Source organism: Thamnophis elegans, chromosome Z (assembly GCF_009769535.1).
Source record: "Thamnophis elegans isolate rThaEle1 chromosome Z, rThaEle1.pri, whole genome shotgun sequence".
Classification (NCBI taxonomy): Eukaryota; Metazoa; Chordata; class Lepidosauria; order Squamata; family Colubridae; genus Thamnophis; species Thamnophis elegans.
In genome coordinates this window covers 86,875,515-86,901,902 of record NC_045558.1, presented here as the reverse complement: position 1 = coordinate 86,901,902, position 26,388 = coordinate 86,875,515, and the positions used below count along the sequence as shown (strand labels likewise).

At 39.2% G+C, this 26,388-nt stretch overlaps 1 long non-coding RNA gene across 1 annotated transcript; it reads right to left on the bottom strand.

Moving 5' to 3' along the window:
- Positions 1–1,362: 1,362 nt before the first annotated feature.
- LOC116522668 lies at positions 1,363–26,388 on the bottom strand. The gene is made up of 4 exons (XR_004256988.1): positions 26,269–26,388; positions 23,576–23,603; positions 4,899–5,028; positions 1,363–2,322 (listed from the first exon to the last, which is right to left on the bottom strand). It is a non-coding gene; the product is annotated as an uncharacterized LOC116522668 (long non-coding RNA).

Here is a 26,388-nt window from a genome sequence, read left to right as displayed (position 1 = left end):
ACTCCTCCTATTTTGAGAGTTCTACAAGTTTATTTTTTCCCAGTCTTCCAATTTACTATAAATGATAGTATTCCTCTATTTTTAATTTTCCAGGTACATTTAATAAATATTTGCTAAAACTGCAGCCACTTCATATAAAATTCAACTCTACAATTGCACTGCTCCTGCCTCTTCGCTATTGAGTTCTTCCCTCACTTGCAGGCAGACTCCAAAAACTTCCCTTCTTAACCACAAGCACAATCAGGAGGTGTACAGACAGACAGACGCAGAGTTGGGGTGAGGGAGGGGGAGAGAAAACTTCTCTGCAAAAGCAGCAGTTTGCTTCCTCTGAACACTGATACTCATGAAAATAAAAATGGTGTCATACTGGATAGCAGGCTGGAGAGATGAGTAGGTTTCTAACCTTATTTTTCATATATGACTGATAGGCTTATGTTTAGTTATTGTGCTTATTCTGTTTTTAATATATTTCAAAGTAGAGAGATGTTGAACCTTTTGTATAGAGAAAAAGATGTGAATCCAGTTACAAACCACATTTCTCCCCTAGCTGTGTGATGAAAGCTGATTTCGTTGGGGTGAGGTTTTGGCAGAGAACTTTCCTGCCCTTTGGGGTAAGGCTGTTTGTTAAAAACTCCTCTGCCAATCCACTTTCCTGAAATATCTAAAGAATTGGCCAGCAACAGGACTGCAAAACAATGAAAAAGGCCCTACTTAGCTTTAGGGGAGCCTATTTTGTGCAATGAAGTCACATCCACAGCTGTGGTTGTTGATTACACTACAAGATGAGTAAAAAAAGAGGGCTGTGGTAGAAGAGATATCATTGACAGTCTTATCAGAAAGCTGCACACCCAAAAGAAAGACAGGCAACTTTATGAACCTCTTCAGAATCTTTCAACCTCTTGGTAAGTTACAGGATGATTCCAGATTAAGTTTAAAGTATTTTTCCACAAAATAATCTCTAACAAGGTAATTAATTTTTATTAAGATACACAGTTAGAGATCAAACACAAACTGGAGGAAGTATGTAATGGATTTGATTAGTAGTGCTGGAAGCAATCCATCTGCGAAGATCTAAAACCAAATGGTTCAGTCATTTGGAGGTTTGTTCTTTCTATTTGTAAGACACAAGGGATCCTTGTGCACCGGACTGCCAGTGTATTCAGAAAGTATTCAGATCCACTTTGTCAATTTTGCTATGCTGCAGCCTGATTCTACAGTTGTTGTAGTTCATTTTTTCCCTCATTAATCTACACTCAGTACCCCATAATGACAAAATGAAAACAGAATTTTTGAAATGTCTGTAAATTTATGTAAAAGAAAAAAACTGAAATACCACATTGGGAAAAGTATTCAGCCTCTTCACTCAGTACTTTGTTGAAGCACCTTTGGAAGCAATTACAGTCTCCAGTCTTTTGGAGTATGACCCGACAAGCTTTGCACATCTGGATTGGGAGGATTTTCTGCCATTCTTTCTTAAAATCCTCTCAAGCTCAGTCAGGGTGGATGGTGACCGTCAGTAGACAGCCTTTTTCAGGTCCCTCCAGAGATTTCAATAGGGTTCAAGTTGGAGCTCTGGCTGGGCCATCGAGGATATTCACAGAGTTGTTCCTAAGCTACTCCTGTGTTGTATTGACTGTGTGTTTAGGATCATTGTCATGTTGGAAAGTGAACCTTCAGCCCAGTCTGAAGTCCTGAGTGCCATGGAATATATTTCCATTGAGGATATGCTCCATTCAGCTTTCTCACAATCATGACCAGTCTCCCAGTCCCTGCTTCTGATACCCTCCCCCCCCCCACTGCATGATGCTGCCATCACCACCATGCTTCATTATTGGGATGATGTTGGGCAGGTGATAGGCAGTGCCTGGTTTTCTTCAGACATAACATTTAAAATTGAGGCCAAACTGTTCAATCTTGATTTCATCAGACTAGAGAATCTTGTTCCTCACAGTGTCATCCTTCAGGTGGTTTTTGGGTTTTGCCCTGAGGAGAGGCTTCTGTCTAGCCACCCAGATCAGTGGATAGCTGCAGTGATGATTATCCTTCTGGAAATCTGTCCCATCTCCACACAGGATCTCTGGAGCTCAGAGTAACCATCAGGTTCTTGATCATCTCTCTCATTAAGGCCCTTCTCCCTCTCTTGCTCAGTTTGACCAGGTGACCAGTTCTTGGAAGAGTCCTGATTGTGCCAAACTTCTTCCAGTTGAAAATTATGGAGGCCACTGTGCTCTTCGGAACCTTCAGTGCAGCAGAAATAATTCTGTCTCTAAGCTCTGCAGGAAGTTCCTTTGACCTTGTAGGAAGTTAGCACCCACCCCTCTCCTAGAAGAACAAAATATCCTATATTAAATATATCCTATATTAAAAAGACAGAATATTATATTTTGCTGGATGAGAAATGGAGAAACATGTTTTTAGGCAGGAAACAGACTCACTCTTAACAGCCCCCTCTACCTTTGTCAATGGGCAATTAAGGCCTGAGTCAGCCTATTCTACATAACAAAGATCTACCCTATTTTATTGCCTTTCATTGCCCCACCCACCAAGTTTCAACCAAACTTATTAGCACACAGACAATCTACAAACTAGCTATGACCTCTGACAGCAACTAATCAGGATACACTTCCTGTGCCCTAGGAAGTTCAAAGCCAAAGAGGCATAAAACCCAGGGACTCTCAACATCTCTGCCCCTTTCTGCTCAGGAACTCAAGCCATGTGATCCTGTCCACCATTAAACCATGTTTCCAAACAGTCTTCATGTTTCCAGTGTCTTTTCCCCCACTTGGAACGGAACCCAGAAGAATATTTCTTCCAACAACCTCATGGTTTTTGTTCTGCTACATTCATTGTCAGCTGTGAGGACTTCTTTAGAGAAGTGTGTGCCTTTCCAAATCATGTCCAATCAATTTAATTTATCACAGGTGGGCTCCAATCAAGGTTTAGAAACATGTTAGCAATGATAAAAGCATTAGAGCTAAATTTTACATGTTTTTACAATGGTCTGAATACTTATGCCAATGTGATATTTCAGGTTTCTCTTTTTAATAAATTTACAAACATTTCTAAAATTCTGTTTTCTGTCATTATGTTGTACTGATTATAGATTAATGAGACAAAAATATTTTCAAAACTATAGAATCAGGCTGCAGCATAACAAAATTGACAAAAGTGAAAGAGATCTGAATACTTTTTGAATGCATTGGTACATGCAGTCAGGGGAGGCAGGGGAGGCAGAGCCTCACCACTATCATCATGAAAAGAAAAAAAAATGTAAAAGGAAAAAGGCAAGAGCTGAGGTCAAGCTGAGCTAGTTGCTGCCAGAGTCACCATGGATGACTCTGTTTAGTGCTTAACTGTTTTAAAAAGCCTCTAAAAAGTGCCGTCTTCAGGAGGAGGTGGGAGAACGACGTGCCTCATCTAGTCTGGCATTTTATGATCACTCAAGCAGAGTTAAGCAAGGGTTAAAAGCCAAAAAATTCCTGATGTAGATGAGGCACGACGTTCCCCCGCCTCCTCCTGTAGAGGGCACTTTTTAAAGGCTTTTTTAAACAGTTAAGCACTAAACAGAGTCATCCACAATCCGGCAGCAACTAGCTCAGTCTGACCTCAGCTCTTGCCCTTTTCCTTTTACATTTTTTTTCTTTTCATGATGACAGGCAAGTGCAGAGTTGAAATCCTCTCTGAAACAGCTGGAAAAGGGACATGTGGGTTGGAGGGAGGGGGAGGAATTCAAACTTCATCTCCTGGTGCGGGGCTTTGGGCAAAGGCTGGAGGGAAGTGCTCTCCCTCCCCATGTGTAGTTTGATTGCAGGCAGAGTCACGTTGTCTTTTCAAACCTGTAATCAGTGAAGCTGGGCTGGATCCTTCCGGGGCTAGGGGGAAAGTGTGCGTGTGCTCCAATATGGCTCTTTGGCTGGCTTCCTACCTCCTCCCTAGTCTCACTGACTCCCTCCAATCCAACTTTGTGTGTGTGTGTGTGTGTGTGTGTGTGTGTGTGTGTGTGTGCACGCGCGCTTGTTTGAGAGAGTTTGTTTGAATGAGAGAAAGGAAGGGGGTAGGAGAGGTAGTCCAATCCAACTTATGTGTGTGTGTGTTTATGTGTGTGTGTGTTTGAGAGGGGGGAGGGAGGAAGGAAGGAGGGGAAGGGAGAAGAAAAAGAATGAAGGAAACTTATTTAGCAAAGGAGAAAAACAAATGCTGTCGCTTTAAATCAGAACTGAGCATGCCTGGCTGTGGAATTCTGGGAGTTGAAGTCCACAAGTCTAAAAAAATTGCTGCCTCACCAGCCAGAAACCTCACCGCACGTCACTGATTGTACGTATGTACAGGTAATCCTCACTTGTTGGAAAGAAAACAATTGCTTCATTTAGCAACCATTCACAGTTACAATGGTGATGAAAGAGTAACTTTACAATCAATCTCACATTTATGGTCTATGCAAATTTATAAAGCAAAGTAAAGCTGAAATAAAATCATAACTACAATTGCTGTTTTACTTTGCAATTATTTGCTTAATGACCAAATTGCCTGCCCTAATCGTGATTGCTAAATGAGTATTTCCTGTATAAGAATTCTTTCTTTTGTTTTGTAACAGAATCTCAGAATTTTCTAGCCAGAAGTAACATTGTTCCTGTTCAATGCACTGAAAAAAAAATCCTTCTAGACTCCAACCTTTTATTCTGCATCTGCAAAGATGGGGAATTTCCATTTCCCATGAAGGAAATCTGTTCTTCATGTGCACAAGGATAATTCACATGATCTAGGGCTGTTTTGTTGGAAACCAGTTCTAGAACTGAACTCAAATTAAGCCCTGAAGGTATTAGCATATGTTACTACCACATTTCCTATATAATACAGTGCCAGTCCTATTTTAAAGGAAAATGGGATAGGCTCATTACCTTGAGGCTGTCTCTGCACTTCAAACAGATTGACTCCTGTTCACTTCAGAAGTCTAAGGAAAGGGATCTGGTTCGGCGGGGGAGGGGGGTTGCCTGTGGTTTCTGGCATCCTCTTCAGAGGGAGTAAAAACTATGAGGACATATAGAAATGCAAAATAGTTTAGGCAACAGTTCTTAAAGAAATTTTCTCTACTTTTACCAGTAAATATACATGAATTAGACAAGATATTGAAACATTATAAGCAGCTTGTATCTATCATTAAACATTAACAAATCCAGATCAATCAGCCTAGTGGACATAGTTTATTTAGGTTTCAATAAGGCATTTGACAAAGTAGACCACAGCCTACTTCTTTGTAAGATAGAAAAATGCGGGATAGACAGCAATCACCACCAGATGGGTTCAGAACTGGCTGACCAACAACATGTAATTCTCAATGAAACTACATCTACATGGAAGAAAGCATGCCTTCTTTATGTCTTCTGACTTCTGTCTTAAGCCTAGTGCTCTTCAATATCTTCATAAATGTTCTAGATGAAAGGACAGAATTGGAACATCAAATTTGCAGATAATATCAAGCCAGAGTAATAGCTAAGACTTTAGAAAATAGATTTAAGATTCAGAAGGATCCTGATAAACATGAACACTAGTCAACAAAATTCAGTGCTGAGCAAATTAAGGTGTTACACATAGGCAAGGAAAACCAAATACACTGATATAGAATAGGTGGTCCTTAGCTCAATAGCAGTTAACTGTGAGATGAAACTAGGTATCCTAGTGGTCTATCACATAAGTATGAACCAGCAATGTGATGCAGCTGTCAAAAAAGCCAGTGCAGTCCTGGGCTGCATCCACAGAGCCATGCTTCCAAGATCACGTGAAATTACAGTACTTTATGCTGTACTGGTGAGCTAGTTAGAATATTGCATCCAGTTCGGGATGGAAGTAACAGATGAAAGATCATTCTAATCCCAAAGGTTAGAATGTCCATGAATATGATGGAGCTTTTTCTACCCATTCCATCCCTTGGCTCTACTTATACCCAAAGAACTCAGGGTGGAGTTCTTAGAAGGAATATTATTTAGAGAATGGGCTGGCTGCCTTGCCCGGGCCATATTGTGTAAAGAAGAATTGTCTTGGGTCACATATAAAATATATAATAATATTAATGCATATAAAATCACATCACAATGTTAAAATGTTATAATCTTGGGGGTCACATTACTAGCTGTCCAGGCTGCATGTGTCCCACAAGTAATACAATACAATACAATAGCAGAGATGGAAGGGACCTTGGAGGTCTTCTAGTCCAACCCCCTGCCTAGGCAGGAAATCCTATACCGTTTCAGACAAATGGCTATCCAACATCTTCTTAAAGACTTCCATTGTTGGGGCAGGTAGAACAGGTAGAACTAGCCTGATTTACGGAGTATCTTTTCTTCAACTAAGTTGTTTTTATTGTATACTTAACCACATATTTTCAGGTCTAAAGGAGGAACTGTACTAGCAACTCACTGAGTAGGATAAAGAATATAGAATAATAGACTTGGAGGGGACCTTAGAGGTCTTCTAGTCTAACCCTTGGCCCGTGGTAGGAGATCCTATACCGTTCCAGACAAAAATGTGTCTTGTACTTCTTTAATACAACTTTTATGACTGGTTTTGGCAGTTTTGTGGCAGCAGAGCTGGCAAGAGATTTGGACAGTGAGGAGGTTGGGGAGGGACATGGGCCAGTCCTGGACTCTGGGAAAGACTCTGATGAGGGCTCTGTGTTGGAGGCAGAGTGGGGGCCAAAGCCGTATGCCAGTTACCAGCTGGCTTCAGAGTCAGACATCAGTGAGACAGACGAACAGCTAGAGTCTGTTTCCAGTGTGTGCATGTGCAGAGTTGCCAGACGAAGGGAACAACTAAAGAACAAGGCTAGATGGGAGTAAGGCCAAAGGTGGACGGTGAATGGCCCCTCCCAGAAGAAATAAAAGAGGAGTGAAAGGGAAGTGGAGGTTGCAGGAGACAATTAGTTTGCTTAATTGGTTCGTGACTCCACGTCTTCTTGCCAAGTTTTGCATCCTGTCAGCTCTCCAAGCCAGATAAAGTCTGTGACTGTAAACCCTCCCTTGAAAGACTTTGCTGGATGTGAATGAGCAGAATTCACAGTAAATTAATAAAAGGTTTTTTTGTCGGGACAAGGAGTTTGCTTCATGCTCTTGGAAAGCCTAGGTCAGAACAGGGAAACCTCAAAAAGTTGACTACATGTACCCTAATGCCAAGAAACACATTTCTGCTGGTCCTCGTGCAGGGTCCATAATTTATCTCCCAGAGATTTTTTGTGTTATGTAAGGCTGCCACCCATGTGGAAGATTGAGGATCTTCAAACCCAAGAAAAATATACAATTCCCTCCACTTCCCATATATAGGTCTAACTTGTTCCAAATGCAGCTCCAATTTGAGTTTGGATTTGCAATTATTCTTTGCTAAAAGGTATAGGGGAAAAAAAGATATAATTACATATCTCTACACGTTTATCAGGTAGATCTTCATTGGCTGTGGAATTCTGTGAAAAGCAAAGGATTTCAGGATATATTTGAGGGTATACTTTATAGTCACAATCCTGGGAATTAGAGGGACATCCAAAAAGATGTCCAATATTTTTCTATTTATCTTGGGTGTAAGCAAGAAAGGTTTCAAGGAAGTTTGTTGTAATTGCAGTTATTCCTATTGAATAATGTTGAAGTCATTTTGGGGCTCACTAGAATGCAGTTTTAACCGTAGTACAATAAATAAATATTTCAACTGATATTTTTATAACTTTACAGCAGAGTTAGTTTTCAGCAAAGTTAAAAATATTCATTGAATATTCATTGAACCAGTTTCCAAGTATGGTTAGTTAAGAATTTGATTTAAAATCATTTTGAAATCATTTAAACATTTTTATTACTGCAGCAAACATATTTTAATTCAAGAAATGCAATTTTAAAGGCATACCCTTTTAAAATCTGAAGTTGGATATATATTTTAATATATAAAAGCCTAGTTTCTATAATTATTAATTTCAATGGAATAAGTATCCTATTCATAATTATTCAAAACTTAAAATTCCATGCAGTATTATGTGCCATTGTAATAATCTGAGAAGAATATATCTCTATTCAAAGCCTTTTACAAAGCATATTTCTACACATGTTGTGCACACTGTTTTCTTTTTTAAAAGTATATATGGGGAAATGAAGTACAAATAAGTTGGACAAGATTCTGTGATTGATACAGAGAGAAATTTAAACTTCACCTATGTACAAATAAGATATTGCAGCACTTCAGAACCACAAACTCTTTTATTAAGGCATCTGCTTTTGTGGCCTGGAATCTATTTCATCAAGTGCATTAGCTTTATGCCGATTTGTGCCATACTAAGAGTTTGGAATAAATATAAACAAGGCTCTCTATGAAGCTGCCTCTTTGGGTGTCAAACCACAGGAAGCCTTTTTTTAGAAAAGAAATGGTGACAAAACCAGACTGATTGATGTATGGTAAAATCTTATCTCTCAACTCTGGTGATCCAATACTAAAGCCAAGAGAAGAACTTGAATCAGAAGGTTATGTTCTCCATTGGTTTACTTGCCAACCACTGAAAGATTTAAACTGGATAAAAAGTGCTATGGATTTGACTTTGTTAAAAATGAATTTGAAATTTTATTATGTGGAAACAAACATATTATCGCTAAGATCTATAAATGTTATTGAAATTGAATTTGGAAATAAACATGTAAAATATTGTAAGGTTCAGTGGGCAAGGGATTTTGGTTATAATATGATGCTTAAATAATGGGAAAATATGTGGATGAAGAGTTTAAAATTTGCATTAAATTATAATCTAAAAGAAAATTTCTATAAAATTATGTATCATTGATATTTAACACCAGATAAGTTATCTAAGATGTATAAAGGTATATCAAATTAATGTTGGAAGTATAAAAATAAAAAAGGGACTTTATTATCTGTGATAAAGCAAAAAAATGGAGTATGATTAATATTTTAATACAGAAAATTTTGAAAATGATAAAGATGAAACCAGAACTTTTCCTTTTGGCCTAATGGAAAAAGACCTGGGGTAAAATCTGGAACTTCGTTATTATATATTTTGACAGAAGTGAGATCACTGAATGCACAAAAGTGGAACTGTTACTGCAACGAAGTCGGAAGTCGATATTTTTTTTATTTTTTTTTCTTATTCTTCCTCCCCTTCTTCCTCTCCACCGTTTTCCTATTTACTTTTGTATTTTGTATCTTACTTTATTTTATAACTCAGTAAAAATGTTAAATGATTAAAAAAAAAAGCCTTATGCTGATTTAAGAGCTGTGGTGGTGCAGTGGTTAGAATGCAGTACTGCAAGCTACTTCTGCTGATTGCCAACTGCCAGCAGTTTGGCAGTGTGATTCTGATCAGCTCAAGGTTGACTCGCCTTCCATCCTTCTGGAATTGGTAAAAGCTCAGTAAAATGAGGACCCAGATTGTTGGGGGCAATATGCTGACTCTGTATATCGCTTAGAGAGGGCTATAAAGCACTATGAAAGAGTATTTAAGTCTAAGTGCTATTGCTATTTACAATCTTATATTTGTAACTTTTATGGAGTGTGGGATTATTGGTAATTAACTCAGATAGAAACTCAGATAGAAACTGATAAAAATTACTCAGTGAGTTGTATATAATGAACAAATCACAGAACTGTTACCAATGATAACTGTGGCATGATTTACAAGCAATGCTTTATTTTTATTTTCTTCATCTTTGTATTTTTCCTTAACTGCAGACGGCAGACTACATATAGCATTTTCATTTCTGGTATTATTCCTCCCAACAATAATAACCTCTGAGGTAAATTTGGCTGAGGAAAAGTCATTAATTGAAAGTCATCTGTGAGCTTTCTTTGCTGAATATGGCCTTGAATCTGGGCCATCCCAGTAATATCAATCACGTTCCCAAAAGATAATCTAGATAAATGACTCACATTGCCATCTGGTTCTGAAATGTCTTTATTTTTTAAAAAAAGTTTATGTTACATACTAAGAATCAGTATAGTAGTTTCCACCAAGATTCTCTGTTCCAGCGGGAGCAGTATTCAAATCTAATTGGTCGAAGGGTCTGACAGCTCCCTGTAAAAGGGCTGCTGCCAGACAGAGTCTTTGCTGGATTGTACGTAGTTACTACTTAATGAAGAGCTGTTGTTGCTGAAGCCTGTGTGCCTCATTCGTTCACCTGATTTAACACTGGCAACAAAGGTGGGATTGGAAGGCAACGAGGCACCAAAAAGAGCAAAAGCAATCCAGCAAGTCAATCCAGCCCGGAGTTAAGTGCAGCAGAGAATAGCCATCTTAAATCGGTTAATTCAAATCTGCTTGCCAAGACAAGATGACTACGCACGCCCCACCAGTTCCGTACGACCCAGCCATCGAGTACTGGGAATCCTACATGATGAGATTTGAATGCTTCCTTGAAGAAAACAACCTCCTGGGCCTGTCTGAAGGCCAAAAAAAAAAAAAAAAAATCAATGTTCCTGAGTTACTGTGGACCAAAGGTATTCAAGACAGCTAAAGATTTGTCCAAGCCAACGCCACTCCATTCGGTCAATTGGACAGTTCTACAACAGACACTGTGGACACATTAAGCTCCCAGATCATCTAAATACGTGTGGAGGCACGAATTCAACCTCCGTAACGAGAAGAAAGGCAAAACAATCAACCAATACGTTGCTGCACTTCAAAAGGCTGCGGCCTACAGCGAGTTCAGAGATTTAGACGAACTCCTGCTAGATTGCATTATTTGTGGTGTTTGGGACATTAGTTTACAGAGGAGGTATCTCGCCAAAACCAACCTCACTCTACAGATCACCCTGGACGAAGCCAGGGCTACCGAGTCCTCGACCAAGTCGATGGAAACCCTACAGAGACAAAACAGCCCAAAGAGCATGAACAAAACTACAGGAGTGCATCGCGAGACTACGGAGCCAGAAGCTTCAGACAGCGATGACTACATCTATCGCATGTGCGCTGACCACAAAGAATCAGCACATGAATTTAAATCGTGTTTCCCGCCTTGCGCCGCTGTGGAGGAAACCACCAGAGATCGGTTTACCGTTTCCAGGATGCCATCTGCCAGCACTGTGAATGAAAGGAGCACATCGCCAGAGTCTACAGGAGCGAGTTCCCCACATCACCCAGACAACCAAGGAGCCAACCTGTATGCCCGAAACCGCAGAGACAAGGGGAATAGCAACCGCGACACAAGCAGCAAGGGGTAACATTCTAGACCACCATCGGTCAAGCCTGCACGACGCGGGCTAAAAAGCTGAAAGTCACAATCCTCCTTGAGGGGTCTCCATGCTCCATGGAGATTGACACAGGGTCATCACTGACCATTATGTCCTGGGCTACGCTAAAAAGAGCTGTCCCCAACTTGAGGAGGCCCAAGCTGAGGGTTCCAGACATATGCGACTACCAGGGGAACCGAATCCTGGTTCTTGGACAAGGTACTTTCAACGGTCTGTTTCCTGTGACAGTAGTCGGCGGAGCCCTGCAAAGCTTCCTAGGCTTTGACTGGTTTGAATCCCTGGGCTTGGAGTGACCGGAATCAATGCCATTCACAATAAAAACACTGAGGAACTCCTTAAGGAGTTCGAGGATGCCTTCGGGACCAGTCTAGGTAAATATGTGGGGACTCCAATTTCTTTTAATTTGGACCACAACATAGCCCCTATTAGCCTAAAACCCAGGAGAGTCCCTTTCGCTCTCCGCCCCAAAACCGATCTTGAATTGAACAATTTGATTGGCCAGGGAATCCTAGAGCCGGTAGATCACGCATGCTGGGAGACCCCTATAGTGACCCCGGCCAAACCAGATAGGTCAGTCCGCATCTGCATGGACTATGTGCACAATAAATAAGGCTTTACAACAAAACGCTTATCCTGTGCCCATTGTACAGCATTTACTACATTCGTTAGACCATGGAAAAGTTTTCGCAAAATTAGACATGGCGCAGGAATACCAACAGCTGCCTGTAGATGGCGCCACAGCTGAGGCCCAAACCATTGTGACGCATAGGGGTGCCTTTAAATGCACATGGCTACAATTTGGCGTTAGTATTGCCTCTGCACTGTTCCAAAGCGTCATGGAATGGCTTTTGAAGGGGATACCAGGAGTCGTCCTCTATTTTGACAACATTTTGGTATCAGCTGCAAATAAGGAGCAATTATTCAAAAGACTTAGGACTGTTTTGACCAGAATTAGCGAAAAAGGCCTTCACCTCAAAAAAGAAAAAGGCCAAATTAATGTGCCAAGGGTTGAATTCCTAGGCTACCTCATCGACAGCTCTGGGATTCACCCTACAAACAAACAAAATAAGGCAATCCAGGATGCCCCTATACCTCACAATCAGACCAAGCTCCAGGCGTTCCTTGGACTCCTTATCTTCTATAGCATCTTTCTTAAACAGAAAGCCACAGTTGCTGAGCCCTTGCATCGGCTCCTCAGCAAAAAGGCCAAGTGGACCTGGGGCAGAACTGAAGCTGCCACATTTGCCGTGGTGAAAAGACTGCTGTCAGCGGACACATTCTTGGTCCAGTACAACCAGACTCTGTCACTTGTGCTGACTTATGACGCTTCCCCATTTGGCGTCGGGGCTGTCCTCAGCCACTGCATGCCCAAAGGAACCGAGAAACCCATTGCCTACTACTCAAGGACCCTGTCAGCTGCCGAGCGGAACTACAGCCAATTGGACCGTGAGGCTCTGGCTGCAGTAGGTGGCGTAAAACAGTTCCATGAGTATTTGTATGGCCGTGACTTCGAGATCATCACAGACCATAAGCCACTTTTGGGCTTCCTGGCTGGGGACTGGCCTACCCCTGCTTCGCTGTTGCCGCAGATGACTCATTGGACTATTTTCCTCACAGCCTACAGCTACTGCCTCAACCGACCTGGCACCACTTTGGGGCATGCTGATGCCATCAGCCGATGCCCTCTACCAGAACTGTTTGCCGATCCAACCCCTGAGACAGCAGTCCTGCTCATAGACTGCCTTGAGGTTGGTTCTGTCTCCTCCAGTGAGATCGCCCACCAACTCAGTGAAAGACCGGACTCTTAGACAGGATGGCCCAAGGGTCCACCCCCTGATTCGACTAGCAAACTTAGACACTTTAGCATAGGGGATCAAGTTTACACCCACAACTATGCTGGGAGGAGCCCTCTGGATTCCTGCCATGGTTACAGGCATTACTGGACCTCGCTCGTATCAATTGGAGCTCGAGGACGGTCGAACTTGGAGGCAGCACATTGACCAACTCCACAGCCGTCTCCCAATCCAATCTTAGGCTGCCAGAGGTAATTCCTGCATGAGTTAGCCAAAGCCTTACCTAAAAGGAGCACGAATTCACTCCTTCCACAGAAGTCTCAAGCCCGAAGATACAGGGGTACTTATCTAAAGAGGTTGCAGGGCCGCAGCAAGTTCCGAGCGAACCGGTTCCATAAATGCCACTCACGCCTTATGGAAAATTCCAGGAGCTTGCACCAGGCAAAGCCAGGGAGACAACATGTCCATTCGACCTGACCGAAGATCCAGCGCCAACTGAATTGCGCAGGTCTGGGTGAGTCACCAGAAAGCCTTCCTACCTGCATCACTACGTCACAAGTTGGACAAATCCAACTAAGAGGGGTGTTACATACTGAGAATCAGTATAGTAGTTTCCACCAAGGTCCTCTGTTCTGGCGGGAACAGTGTTCAAATCAGATTGGTTGAAGGTCTGACAGCTCCCTGTAAAAGGGCTGCTGCCAGACAGAGTCTTTGCTGGATTGTACATAGTTGCTACTTAATAAAGAGCTGCTGTTGCTGAAGCCTGAGTCTGCCTCATCTGTTCACCTGATCTAACAGTTTATATACTAATTAATGCTAAACTATATTTTTCGGGAAGCCTTTCTAAATTAATGATTTATGAACAAATGCTATGTCCATATACTAGAGATGTAGTCAACAAATTACAAATACCTTGTCTAGACTATTTTCATAAACTGGTTTCAAACATCCTTTTCGATTTTATTTTATTTGCATTCTGTTAGATACCTATTATATCTGGATTAACATGCCCAATAAATAATTCTTGGTAGATGTTATTGAATCTTCACTAAGAATTAGCTACTAATATTTTTCTGGAAAGTCTCTTGTGGATTATTTTTATTGAAAGTATTAATTTCATCAAAGAGGTGCTCAAATTGGTTTATTTGAATGGATTACCTAATTAATTCACTTTATTGATTATGTGCCATTAAGTCATTATCAATATAATTTTCTAAATGACAATCTATCCATAACATGTTTTTTCAAGTCTCCTAATGGTGCTCCCATCACCACAATAACTAAATCTAATCATCATGCTGTCAATTTTTACCAGGGAGCTGGGTGTTTGAATAATGTACCCAAAATAGGATAATTTAACTTTGGTCATTTGTACCCTGAATGAAAATTCTGAGTTGATTTGTTCAATAATCCATTGGTCATTGGTTTGGAATTTTTTTCTCCACTGTCCACAGTATTCCCAGGAGTTTTCTCCAACACCAACTAAATAAATAAATATATTCAATATAGGTTAATAAAATTGTAGCTCAACCTAGTTCAAATAAAATGGAGAAGCTTTGTCAACTGTCAGGTGAAATATCTTTGAATAAGTTTTATAAAATAGTGTATAATCATAGTGAGTATGCAGCAGAATAATTTAGGAGGGATTTCTGTTCTGTAACTCAATAATTACATTGATAAGAGAGTTCTTCTAGAAGTCCTTAGTAAGTAGACAATTAGGATGATAAATATTTTCTTCTGAAAACATTAAGCCCCTAGAGCAACATTTTATACTGGCTTTGGAAATTCACTGGATTCCAGTACAGCTGTTTAACTAAAGTCAGGTTATATTTCTAAAACTACCTTTCGCTAATAGTTTATCTACAATATTCTGGATAGCTAAAATTTCTAAAAGTTGTTCAAAGGCAATGTTCTGCAGTGCAGTATCCAACTAAGTAATGGAGCAATGGATTTTCTAAGAACACCCAAACTTGAGGCCTACATATTATTCTTGTCTGTTACGGTATCCTACCTACATTCTTCTCTATTGTTTAATTTATTAAACATCAGCCAGGAGTGAAGATTAGAACTATTGTTCTATTGGAGATTAGAACTATTGTCTTAGTGATTAGCCATAGGAAACCAATCACCTTGATCCTCACTACCTTGTCTCATCTTGCTTTTTCCATGCCCCAACTATTGCAAGTTCTGCCCTTCCATATAACCTCCAGGGTTTTACTACCATGAATATGATATTTTATCCACCAATGATATAGACGTTAATATAGATGTGATATAGAATGAAGAATGTTTACCTTGACATGCTTCCCAACATGTTCTCTATTAATGTGATTACATCTGGCAACACCTCCTTTCAGGCCTCCTGCCCCACTAGGTCTTTTGGGGTTTTAGAGTCTCCAATAGAAGATAATATCTGTAGCTCTAGGTAGAACTGTGGGATTGTTGGTATGCTCTGGGTATTGTTTTAGAGTCTTTTAATTTTTTTTTATGAATAGCTAGCATCTGCAAATGAAAGAAACAACCTCAGGAACAATCTGTATTTCCACAAATGCCTGTAGGCCCAACATACACAGTGAAAGCATCACTGTGAAAATAAATGTGAGTGGTTGCAGCCCAGTTTTATTTGGAAGTACACCAATGTGCAAAAAAAAAAAGGTAGGTACTAGAGAGAATCTAAGAAATATTTAAAAAAATTGGTAAAAGTAACTCTTGCCAGTTGGTCCTCTCATAAATGGATTGATAGACAAACATTTTGTATGCATGCTGTTAGCAAAGAACAAATATTCTACGTGCATCTACTGGTTCAAAAAGAATAATGGTCAAAGTTGTATAAAGGAATCTCTTCAAATTACTGTTTAGAGTTAACTTACTAAAGAGTAGTAGGAATCATTGGGGAGGGGGGAATCTCCCTGAATCTTATATCAAAGCAGGTTGTCAAGATGTTATAACTATTGAAAGCATCAAAGCTGCTGAAAAATCTAGAATAACCAATAGGGGCATATTTCTATCATTATTTATTATTTGTGCTAGATTGACTGGTAAGATCAGTAGTTGTTAATTAAATCTAATGTGGGTACGTTAATCATGGCATCCAAGCTGAAACAATTGTGAACAAGATTTTTTTCATTTTCATGTGATTGAAGCTACTTAACACTGAAAAATGTAATAGTAAAAACTTGTTCCATTGAATTTCCTCCTGATATATGATCATAGATGGGGTAGCTTGAGACAATTTATGTACAGTTTTAATTTTTATGTCCTGAAAAGCCACAGCTCTGTCTCATCAATCTAGAACTCATAGAACTTATAAAGGATATACACTTAAGCAAACCTGAACCCCAAAAGAATAGATGTCTCAAAAGTACTTTTTCCTTCAAAAGGCAACTGGACTCCACCCCCCTTTGAGGTAGAAGAAAACATTTCACTTCTCATCAAGAGGCTTCATTAGTGATGAATGAGAATGAGATGGATGAGAAGCGATACATTTTCTTCTTCCTTTTCACAAAAATAACAGTCCAATTGCCTTGGGGAGGGGTGAGCACCTTTGAGGCAACTATTACCTAATGACTAAGACTCTCCACAGACAAAAGAATAGAAGTTATCCTCTTAAATCAATTGGTAGTATCTCATCAATCTATGTTCTGCTCAATCAAGATGACTCCGTAGTTTTGAAGATCATTTATTATCCCAAGTGGAAGATCAAACAGGTTCCTAACAAACCTAGCAGACAACTTTGTTTCCCAAAACGTAGAGAAGGGAGCAAGGGGATCAGCCATATTGGACTTAATTCTCACTAACAGAGATGAAATGATAGAAGGTGGTGAAGCTACAGGAACCTTGGGGGGGTGAGTGATCATGCAATATTGGAATTCAACATTATGCAAGCACAAGCAGTAGAACAAAGTCAAATTAGAATCTTGGACTTTAAGAGAGCTAATTTCAATAAACTTAGTGCTTGGGAAGGATTCCATGGATAAGAAACCTCAAGGGGAAAACAATTCAAGAAGCTCAGGAAATTTTGAAAAGTGAGATTATAAAAGCCCAGTCTAGCATAATACCAATGAAGAAGAAAAATAACAGCTCTCAAAAGAAACCAGCATGGCTGCATAAAGAACTCTCTGACAAATTGAAAGACAAAAAGGACAAGTATAAAAAGTGGAAAGAGAGGCACATAACTAAGGCAGAATATCAGCAAATAGCCTGAGCTATTTGCTGCAAAGATGAGGAAAGGTAAGGCTCACAACAAACAAAAGCTTGTGACAAAAGTAAAAAACAACAAAAAAGTTTCTTCCAACATGTTAAAAACAAGAAAAAAGTCAAGGAAATAATTGGTCCATTGCTGGGAGAAAGTGGCAAGAAGGTGACAAGCAACAGGGAGAAAGCAGAACTACTTAATTCATTTTTTGCATCTGTCTTTACACAAAGGGGAAGAAACATTCCAACCTATAAAAAACAGCACCACAAAAAACAGATTAGGAACACAAATTAAAATAGGGAAGAAAATGGTAAATGAGCACCTGTCTACTCTTAGCCAAGTTCAAATCACCAGGACCAGATGGACTATACCCCAAGGTTCTGAAGGAACTGGCAGATGAGATCTCAGAATCACTGAACTATATCTTTCAAAGATCCTGGAGAATTGGGGAACTGCCAGAGGACTGGAAAAGAGCTGGTGTAGTTCCTATCTTCAAAAAAGGAAATAAAATAGATCCAGGAATCTACAGTCCTATTAGCCTGACCTCAATACCAGGGAAGATTCTGGAAAAGATAATCAAGCAACAAATCAGTGAACACCTAGAAGCAAACAAAGTAATAACCAAAAGCTAACATAGCCTTGTCAAAAACAGATCATGCCATACTAATCTTATTGTGTTCTTTGACAAAGTGACAAAATTAGTGGACCAGATGAATGCTGTTGATATAATTTACTTGAACTTCAGTTAGGCATTTGATAAAGTAGACCATAACCTACTACTAGAAAAAATAGAAAAATGTGGGTTAGACAGCATCACCACCAGATGGATTCATAACTGGCTGACCAACTGCACTCAAAGTGTAGTCCTCAATGGAACTGCATCTATGTGGAGGAGAGTATGCAGTGGGGTATCCCAAGGTTCTGTTTTAGGCCCAGTCCTCTTCAAAATCTTCATTAGTGATTTGGAGGTGGGGATAGATGGGGAACTCATCAAATTTACAGATGACACCAAGCTAGCAGGAATAGCCAACACTCCAGAAGACAGGCTTAAGACAAAGAAGGATTTTGACAGACTTGAACATTGGGTGCTATCTAACAAAATGAAATTCAATGGTGAAAAGAGTAACGTTCTACATTTAGGCAAAGAAAATAAAATGCACAGGTGCAGTATATGTGGCACCTCACTCAGTAGTAATAACTGTGAGAGGGATCTTGGAATCCTAGTGGACAACCATTTAAATATGAGTCAGCAGTGTACAGCAGCTGCCAAAAAAGCCAACATAGTTCTAGACTGCATAAACAGAGGGACAGAATCAATATCATGTGAAGTGTTAATACCACTTTATAACACCTTAGGAAGGCCACACTTTGAATACTGCATCCAGTTTTGGCCGCCACAATGTAAAAAAGATGTGGAGACTCTAGAAAGAGAACAGAGAAGAGCAACAAAGATGATTAGGGGACTGGAAACTAAAACATATGAAGAAGGATTGCAGGAATTGGATATGTCTAGTTTAATGAAAAGAAGGACTAGGGGAGACATGATAGCAGTGTTCCAATATCTCAGGGGCTGCCACAAAGAAGAGGGAGTCAAGCGCCAAAGCACCCGAGGGCAGAACAAGAAGCAATGGGTGAAAACTAATCAAGGAGAGAAACAATTTAGAAGTAAGGATAAATTTCCTTAACAGTTAGAACAATTAATCATTAAACTTGCCTCCAGAGGCTGTGAATGCTCCAACAATGGAAGTTTTTAAGAAAATATTGGATAACCATTTTTCTGAAGTGGTGTAGGGTTTCCTGCCTAGGCAGAGGGTTGTCTAGAATACCTCCAAGGTTCCTTTCAACTCTATATTACAATGAACCTGGAAAAAATTCTCTTTATCTGTCATAGCTGTGATCAAATAAACTCCAACATTCTTATGATAGAAAAGTGCTTGTCAGATTACCTCGAACACAGGACACCTTGAGAAAAATGAGCCAAACTCTCCCTGCATCTCTGTGATTTCAACTTGTAGCATTGTTTTCAGCCTGGCAGGTCTTGGAAAGATTTGTTCTTCTGCCTCACACACTCATTTTTCTTTTAAATATAAAATCTCATACTCCTGCTTTTTAAAGGTAGGATTAATAAACCACATATATCTGATTTGTTTCTGTCACAAAGCTTCAAAGAAAGCAATGAAGTTTTTTAAAAGGAAGTATTATTTGGTTGAGGAAAAGATTCAGAATCAATAAGTAAGCACCTTATAAAAAGGTTCTTTGTTCAGGTTAAACATTTCTACTATAAGCTATTCAGAGACACCTAAAATGCATTTTAAAAGCTTGACTTTTGCAAGGGAGTTAAATAAATGTCCACGTGTTACAAGGGAACTGCTGATTTTCCATTACCCACTTTAAAATTTGGCCACTCTGACTGGCAAGGAACACAGGGTACAAAGTTCTTCCTTCACAGGACCCTTGCCTGTTTGAGTTGCAGATTTACCCTCTAAGATATCCAGATAACTAGCTTTGTTGGAAAACTATAATTGCAGCAGAAAAGGAAGAAGCAACAAATCATGTTTGAATTCTGGTCTCATAGACAAGGTGTAGAAGGGGAATATCTTTTGCCTGTGAAACATGCTAGAACAGATCAAACTTTGGAGCTGTAAGTACAAAGAGCTGTGCAGAGATGGAGGAGAATTATGATCTTGGTCAGGGGGAAAGCGGAGGTGCCGAAACAATACTTACAGGACCATAGGCTCTGTTCCTTTATACACAGGATATTCACAAATAATGTCGAGAATAGCTGCTTATCTAGACCAATATCAATCTTGACAATTTTAAGATGTATGGACTTCAGTTCCCAGTATTCCCAAATACACTGGCTGGAGAATTCTGGGAAGTGAAGTCTACACATCTTAAAGTTGCCAAAGTTGGCACACATTAATCTAGACTTGAAATGTGGAAGCATAATTAACATAGTACAGTGATTTAAAATCAGGCAAAAAAGATTTTAGTGTGCATAAGGAACTGTGAATCCAAATATTAGATAGCACAAAAACTAATGTAGGCATCACTTATGAAAATGATTGCAATATGTGATGAGAATCATGTCACCAAGGGTGGAAGCTGAGTCAAATGGAGGAAGCTATGATGAAAAATGAATCAGCTGACCTGCAGCTGATACTACTGGCAATAGGTGGAAGTGAGCAATAAGCAGTATATATATTTTTAAAACTATGTGGAAAAATAGTAATTATTTTGACTCAACAATCTTTAACATTTTTTTCAAAGTCATCTAGGAAATTGATTGAACTGAGGTGAAAACGGAGACATACTTCCCAAAACATAATAAAATTAAGTGTTGCCTTAATACATTGATAAGACCCAAGTCCTTATAATATTTAAAGTATTTTTTTATATTTCAGGTTGGAATTTTGCAACATTTCCAATTTTGCACTTTTGTAGGAAATTTACTAAAGAATTTGGAATAAAAAAAGCTACAAATAATAGGCTGCAACTCCTCCCACTGCAAAAAGAACAGGTAGGGGTTTTATGAAATGTCATAAAGAGTCCACCATATGCTGGATCATGGATTTATATTCAATGGCTTGCTTTCCCAAGACCAATCATTGCATAGCTCAGTGGTTTCTTTTCTTGATCAAAAAGATTGTTAGACATTTTTAGTAAGAGAAAGTGAAAGGGAGTGTTAATAGTGTTAAATGGCAATTCATTCCATTTCACTGTCCATTATGCTGTAACAATAAGCATTATAATGTAATAAAACTACCAGTATTTAAATTTATTTTTGTTAGCAGATAAAGGTATATTTGTTTTGGGCAACTTATTGAAGCAAGTCCGGAATGTTTTGGAAAGCCCAACACTAACACAAAAGTTTTGAATCACAACAGATTTGTTTTTAGACGGTGAAAACAGCCATTTTTAATACTGCCTGATTCAAGAAAAGTCCCATTTGTTCTGTAAAATCCACACAGTTGTTATTACTTCAGATAACATTTTCTATGGCTGAAGTTAGAACTGAAAGCAAATAAAAACAGACAAGGGTTTGATTTATGTCAGATAACTTGCTGTCACCCTTTTAAAAGTCACTGTGATTTATTCTGAATTTAATCAGTCAAAGCTTTTTTTCAATATAAAGATTTAGTCCACAAACGTGATCATAAAGATTAGTTCCCCTGAACATATGCATATATGAATAATTTTTTAATGCTAAACAAGAGTCGGCCTCATAAGATTAGGAAACAGGCTTCCACGGTTGTAACTTTCCTGAAGAAAAGGTTGGGCATGTGCTTTTTGTCGCTGTTGTTGTCAGCAGCTTTGTTCTGTATGTTTCAGGGCCCATTACCAAAGTGCCATGAACTATGTCTCTTCTCTTAGCAGGGAATATTTGTGGAATTAGAACAGAGCAGGCCATTCAGCTCCATTCCTCCCTACTTCTTCCTTCCTCTTATCGTGGAAGGGAAACAATTTGACCTTAGGGAACTGAAAATTAATCCCAGCCACAGTTGCTATTTTGAGTAAATACAGTTTGGTGAATTAAACAAACCAACAAGGGTTTTCATGATAAAGTCTCCTGTTGTCATCCCTCATGCCAAGACCTATTCTTCAGACCAGCCACTCTTAGGGATTAGCTCAGGCTACTTATCTGCTAGCTGAGAGCCAGTAATAACCATAGATCATAAGTGAAACTGGCCAACACCTGGAACTGGATGCTTTGGGAAATAAACAGCACCTGTCCTCACAGCCATTCGAGGCTCTTAAGACTCCAATTATGGGTGAATTGGGCACCTTTGAATATATACGTGCATCATTCCTTCCCATAGAGTTTGATTCAAGTAAGTTAATATAACATTGGACAACAGAGGTTGATATAATTTGGTATGTTTGCCTCAGTCTCAGGAAGCTCAATGACTGGCTGTTGCTGCTAAGTATTAACTGCGAACCAGGATGTGAAGCCATAATTGGAACTGGATTTGAAAATCATGGCTTGGATTAATCTTGGTAAGTCCAGGACCAAGTGAAATTTGCTCTAAGAAAGGAATGACTAAATAAATCAATGAAAATAAAATTCTTTTGCTTGCTTTCACTGTCACTCCTCTTCATTGTGGGAAGTAGTTTGGGTAATTTACCCATCCCTTTAAGGAATGGAAATCTGGGGAAGCTAAACTACTTCACCTTCAACCACAATAATACATGAGCAAACAATAGATACAAACTCAAAGTAAATTGCTCCAAACTCAATTGCAGAAAATACGACTTCAGCAACAGAGTGGTCAATGCCTGGAATGCACTACCTAACTCTGTTGTTACATCCCCAAACCACCATAACTTTAACCTAAGACTGTCTACTGTTGACCTCACTCCATTCCTAAGAGGTCTGTAAGGGGCATGCATAAATTCACAAGCGTGCCTAACATCCCTGTCCTACTGTCTCTTAGTTTGGAGAATCCAAAGAAACTTCATCATTGTACACTTTCTCTCTCTAGCCAGAAAAAGGAGAACATTCTCCAGACAGGAGGAGGTTAAGAATAATTGTTGCTGCTTTCTCCTGCAAGAAAAGGCGGACTTCATCCAGGGAGAAGGAGCAACAGGGAGAGCAGGTGAAGGGGCCTCCATAATTTTGTTATATTTCAGCTTTGTGAATTAAATTATTTAGATGAAGTAAATCCAAAGGGATGCAAATTAAATTCCTGCTCAGTCATAAATATTATTTGGTGACCCAGGCCAGCTTCTTGGCTTTATCTAGCCTTATGCTTGTTAAAAAAAAAAAAACAGAGAAAGAAGAATATACAGTATCTGAAGAATCTGAAGAAAGTAGCTAAATGAAATGAATGAATTGGGCATTTCTCAATGGTGTGGCAAAGGATTTGCCTCATAAGTTTCAAATATTGATATCAAGTATACCTGGAAGCTGCATTCCAAGTTCTTGTTCTTCTACCAGATATTGGTAGCTAAGCCTTGCTTTCCTTCAGACTTTTTCCCTCCTCTTTATTTTTTCATACTTTCTGTGAAGTTCGACTCTGAAAAGAACTTCAATGTTACCCAAAATGGAATCAGTTTATTCCAGTAAAACATAATTTTAAATAGGATATGAATAAGCTACAATAGTGGCTTTACATATTATGCTAACCTATAAATGTTGGTTTATAAGCCACAGTAGTTACATTCAGACACAGTCCTGTGCAAACTGCATTATGGCTTAGAGCAACATGTGAAATCATGACTAATACAACAAATAAGTATCTCCATAGTCTGCAACTAAGGAAAGCCTAATAAGATCAGGCAGATGAGAGCAGAAAAGCTCTCATTTGTAATCCATAAGCAAAGATGATCACATTCTCCAAGAATATCATTAAGAGAAACTTACTTGTTCGCCATTTCCTCACCTTTGAAATCTAAAATAAAAGATAATCCATTAAATCTCATGAAAAACAACAGTATAATTAATTTGCATTACAAGTCCAACAACCCCGTATTTATATTAGCAGTTCACTCCATGAACAATTAGTAGTGGTGACAGTAAGAATTTTTTTTAATTACAAGGACAAAGAGTTTACCATCCAAGCAGAAAAAGACTCCCCCAATGGTTAGCTTTAGCATTTTTGTTCTTATTTTGCTCCATAAAGAATCTCCTGGCCTGCTACTTCACTGAATGTTTTTGGTTTGTTTTTTCTCAGATTTTTTCCCCTTTGCTGTGCAGTCATACTTATATCTCTGTTCTCACTTGTTAACCTATTTCACTTTTTTCTGTATGTTCTACTCTCCTGACAAATCTCCAAAGCATCTCTCTGCCTTTGCAAAGCTTGGCCTGTTCCCAGAACAAAGTAGGCCGTTACATGATCATGTCTTCTTATGCTCATAATTTCATCAAGGTCAGGTGCGGTCACATAGTTAAGCACGAAATGAAGGCTGAGCCTATAGCTATGTTAAAAGTGACCCTTCACACAGTTGAGGGTTCTCTGAATGACTGTGCTTACTTTTAAAGTAAATCATCGCTTCAGGCCAGGGGGGGGTGGAGGGGGAGTGGAATTTGTTCCCAATCCAGGCTGATGACAATTCTCATTTGCATCAATAGTATTGTTCCTGTTACTACAAATAGCAGGTGTTGTTTAATATCTCTTTCCCTCTATGCTAGTCTGAAAGCATTTTTTTAAGTTGCTAATATTTTTTTTAATATTCAGTTTTCAGTCTTCTTAAGTTAATCAAGGAAGTAAATGTCAGAATGCAGTGTGCCTCAAAGAGAAAGAAGTGTTCTGTAGATAAGCAGATAAGGCTACGGGTGGAGGAGGAAAATATACCTGCAAGGACAACGTGATCCTCCTACAAAAAATAATAATTGTGAGTTGCAGCCAGTATACTACAAAAATAACTTGAATGCAAAAATAAGAATTATTAAAACAGTCAGATATAACTAAGTGAATACTAATTATAAATTATAATATACCTATTGTAAATCATTTACTGAACAGTATCCATTGAGCATCATACTACTAAAAATGCCCACATTTTCAAATGCTTTGAAAGATGAACAAGGCAAAACATTTCTATATGATCAAGTTACATCAATCAGAGGGAGAAAGAAGATTTATGCATTCTTTGGTCTTCTGCCTTCAGTTCTCTCTCATTTTTGCATTAAACTACAGTCAAGCTTGCATATAGTCAAGGCTATGGTTTTCCTAGTTGCAATGTATGGCTGTGAAAGTTGGACCATAAGAAAGGCTGAGCGCCAAAGAATTTAAGGTCTTTGAACTATAGTGCTGGAGAAGACTCCTGCGAGTCCCTTGGACTGCAAGGCAATCAAACTGGTCAGTTCTAGAGGAGACCTGACTGCCCTTGGACCAGATCTTGAAGATGAAACTCAAATACTTTGGCCACCTAATAAGAAGGAAGGACTCATTGGAGAAGAGCCTAATGCTGAGAATACACTAATACACTTTTGCAAAAGAAGAAGGGGATGGCAGAGAATGAGGTGGCTGGATGCAGTAGGCATGAGCTTAAATGGACTCTGGGGGATGGTGGAGGACAGGAAGGCCTGGAGGAACATTGTCCATGGGGTCATGATGGATTGGACATGACTTTGCAACTAACAACAACAGCACAAATGCTTTGAGCAAGCTGAACCAGGTACCACTAAGATTGGTTAAAAAGAAATCACTGTGGAAATTGAGAAAAAAGTCCTTTATAATCCAATTGGTCTGATGTCACATAGGCAATTTATGGAATTAGTTCAGCTAAGTGTAATGTAGGATATATTGCTAGAGTAGACTTCATCATTATGAGATTCAGTGGGGACTACCTTAACTGGGGATTTCCATGACATTGTAGACCAGAAAGAAATACAACAATCTCTCTTTATACACTTTTTGCATCCTGCATCCCAATTCATATACGACAGGATAAAGCTTCTGGAACAGCTTTTGGTGCAGGAAAAGTAAGCCACAAAAGAATTACATACAAAAAATGCATTAACAGTCAAAGTGCCTACAAGTTTCAATTTGGAGTTAAGGAATCTATTAGTTCTAGTATGGAAAAGATTTCTATCTAAAGTCATTATGTCAAAATTTCATTAAAACAAAATACTTTTGGTACAATCTTGAACAAACTATTACAATTCAGCTTCATCTTTCATTCGTTGAGGAATAGTATCTAACTCACATTCATGGATGAAAAATAACAGTGAATATCACTAAACTGCAAAAAGGTGAAGCTTGTTGGTAGTCGTTCCTAAGAAGCAGCTATATAGGACAACAGAGGTTGCAGGTGCATTTGGGTTGAAATCAGCTGCAATGAAAATAGATTGGTAAACTCCAATCCTGTTTTAAAAAGCAAACATTTCAAGTTTATGTCGTCTCATCAAAAAGTCAAGGCATAACAGAGAATACAGAAATTTGCTCTGCCCACAAACTTTTACCTTCTCAACCGCCATAAAACTAGGAAAATATGAAGGCAATGACGATGACAATGCAGTTGGCCCCATTGACGCACTTGGGATTTTAAGAGCCTTTTTCATTGAAAGGCGTTTTCCCAAAGCTAAAGTAACACATTTTGCATTTCTATTACCCATTAAAAAAACAGCAGGAATGGCGGCGGCGGCGGCAGCATCAGCAGCAGCAGTAGCACGATATCCCGTTGCTAACCTTTTGCTACCCTCGAACACACGAGTTACTGAGCTTAAAGAAG